Genomic DNA, 3,112 nt, shown 5'->3' on the forward strand with positions numbered 1-3,112 from the left:
CATCACTCACACCCCCAGGGGAACTTAATCCATCACTCACGCACCCCCAGGGGAACTTAATCCAACACTCACACACCCCCAGGGGAACTTAACGAAGCATTCAGTGACGTCCAGCTACTACTTAGTAATGACAATCTCCTCAGGGAAGGGGCAGCACGTGCACTTGCTCAGTATGACATGGATCAGTGCACACCTGTGAAGACGGAAGGCTAGGAAGATCAGGTCTTAATGACGGAGCATGGTGACCTGGGTAATAGCAGATTTTTAAATCCAAGAAACAAAATCCCCTTTAAATGTGATCACTTACGGAAAAAAGCAAGTGACCCCCAGCCAGAGGAAATAGATGGAGGTCTGAAATCCTGGAGAGAGTCCTGTACCAGGGTTTTACGAGCCTGTATGAAAGGTCATTATTCCAACGGCTTCTGTACTGCTTAGGCTAAAACTGTAAGTGGACAACAGCCATTATTGCATGTGTTGAAAGCCTCCAGTTTCAGCCTAAAAACTTCTGGAATGGTCGCTGGAGATCTGCGCAGAAGTTCACCATCACACCACCTGCAGCCCAGGGAGCTGAGTGCTTAAGACAGGGTCACTGTTGTGAAGGTGGCCGTGTTCAGTTGGTTAGTCGTAACGATGTGCAGGATTCAGTAACGGTTTCAGCTGAAGTCCAAACTGCCAGCGAGTTTGTTAAAATCACAGAGAATGCAGGAAGTGAGTATCAGACGGCAATTAGTGAAAACTATCAAACAACCTCAGACACCACATTCAAGGCATTGCGCCGGCAGCTTCCAGTTACCGCCCAAAATCCACTGGAACAAGATACTCAGATACCAGACTGGCAAAGAGATGCAGAAGGCTTCCAGGGGGAAAGAAGGAAATGCGGAATGCGAGGTTCTTCGATATATGGGAAAAAAAGAATTCAACGCCAACACACAGTCAAAAGATAAGTGATTTTGAAACAAGAGTGATATTTCGCTAGGGCGTCCAAAGGTAACAGGTTTTCTAGCCTCATGAAATACTGTTGAACCTACAGCATTGTCTTGATTCTTTTGTGTTCTCTTACGATTTTCTGTTATCACTATATCCACTTGTAAATCTTTTGTTGTTAATTTTGCTACATTTAATATTGGAGACAGGGAGATGGATCCTGGAGTCATTTTACTGTCGAGAAAATTTTCTGGGACCAGCAGTTGGCGTAATGGCTATGTCACTGGACTCCCATGTAGTCGACTACGTGGTTCGAGTCCCAGACCGGTGACTTAAACTCACACTGGGCACGTGTGCGTGTGTGCCCAAGATCCCGAGAGGAGAATGGAGAAGGGATTGTGGTGTGGCCATGACCCCCGGAGGGTGATTTCTTGCTTTCTGTCTCTGTCTCTCTGTCTCTCTGTAACTCTGTCTCGCGCCTGCGCCCTGTAGCAAAAACCTCTCCAAAAAAAAAGAAAGAGGAAATTGTCCTAGCCACGAGGTCCTGTTACTGACTGAGACAGGTAATACGCCCCATACTTTTCTACCCCTGTCCTTTAACGCACTTCTGGTCCTTGAATGGTTTTTACTGACCCACCAGCGGCTCAGGAAGCAGCGCTGCAAACCACAGCGAAGGGGAAGGCAGGGCCGTCCCTTCCCCCACTCCCACCCCAGTTGCCTTGACCATCATTTACAGCATCTCACAGCCGTAGTTTTCAGGAGCCTGGATTGGCGTGTTCAAGTCCTTGGTGGGGGGGAGAGGGTACAAAGGAAGTTGCAAATTACAAAGGAAGTTTTCTGGTAATTCCATTCTAGCCAGCTTCTCTGAGGAACTTGTTTTTCAGTCCAAAGACGTGAACCACACTTCCTGCGCGTTGGCTGTTCCCCTCCCTCCTCGTCTCCTCCCGCTCTAACACATTGTAGTTCACAGACATCGGCGTTGTACAGAGTTTTACCCACGTATCTGGTGTTTTATTCATTTTTTTTTAATTTTCAAGAACTGCTGACATACTGTACATGTTGTAGAGCATACAACTTCAAAACTGCAGCAATGGGAGGAATACCAGGTGCCTTCTGCTTTAAAGCCTGTGGCAGGATGTACTATGCACAAGTGAATCACATAGCCCCGCAAATCACAAGCACTAAAAACAAACCACAGTGAAAGGGTAACTCCCAGGTGTCTTTCTATCGTAACCTGTTATTTAAGGGAAGAGTCGTGATTTCTTCTAAATAGGATATCAATCTTGGCTTATTTATTTATTTTTGAAGGTCACTGATTGTATTGATCTAAAAAAACTTTATAAGGATAGTGACTGTTTTGTCAACAAAGCCGAATGGCAAGTGGGGGTGGGGGTGAGAGAAGGGACCAGTAATCCACTCAGGAAAGCCGGTCACTGGCGCCGTGGGACTGGCGGGGGAAGGAGAGGCGCGTGCATGAGCAAGAATTCCAGAAAAGTGGGAATGGTGATGGGATAGAACTCCCAGAAGGCCCTGCAGTGCGGCAGAGGTGGGGATGGCAACAGCCATCTTCCCCTTTGCAGAGGACGGGGAGGAGTCCCCACTCAGCGGCACACCCTGGATTCTCAGTGCCGGGGCTGGGGCTGTGGGGCCCACGGAGAGCGTCACGGGAAGCCAGCAGGGCATCTCAAAGACACCGGAGCAATCCCGGGACCGCTCGGCATGGGCGTCATGTGCGTCCTTCAGCCGTTCCCGGGAGAGGTCTTCATCTTTCTCTAGCACCCAGAAACTGGCCACGGACCACACAGGCCTTGTCAAAGCCCCTCTGCTCCAGCTCCTAGCCAAGGACTTCACCAATCCTGGCCAGGCTCCCCACTGGCTTTCCCCCCAGCTCTGGTTCCCAGAAGGGATCTAAAAGTGGTTTTAAATTACTCACCCTCAGGCCGGCCTGGGAGAGCTCAGATGTAGCTGTGATAAAGCAGCCCTTCCTAGGTACATCCGCAGGCGTGGGTGGGGTGCGTGGGGTCTCTGAATGCACAGGTCGTGGTGGGATGTGACAGCTGGGAGTGGGGGTTCATTTACACTGTCTACACTTCTATGACCAGGCCTTACGGGTAGGTCATAAAAACAAACAAACAGGTAATGTCTTTGTACCTATCTCCAAATACATGTGAAGAAACAGTGTGGTGCT

General features: G+C 49.2%; 1 pseudogene; it reads left to right on the forward strand.

The window, feature by feature from the left end:
* Nucleotides 1–948, forward strand: part of LOC102489679 (F-actin-capping protein subunit alpha-1-like) — a 4,606-nt pseudogene extending 3,658 nt beyond the window's left edge.
* Nucleotides 949–3,112: the final 2,164 nt, after the last annotated feature.

The sequence above is a fragment of the Tupaia chinensis genome, unplaced genomic scaffold (assembly GCF_000334495.1).
Source record: "Tupaia chinensis unplaced genomic scaffold, TupChi_1.0 Scaffold150288_1, whole genome shotgun sequence".
Lineage (NCBI taxonomy): Eukaryota > Metazoa > Chordata > Mammalia > Scandentia > Tupaiidae > Tupaia > Tupaia belangeri.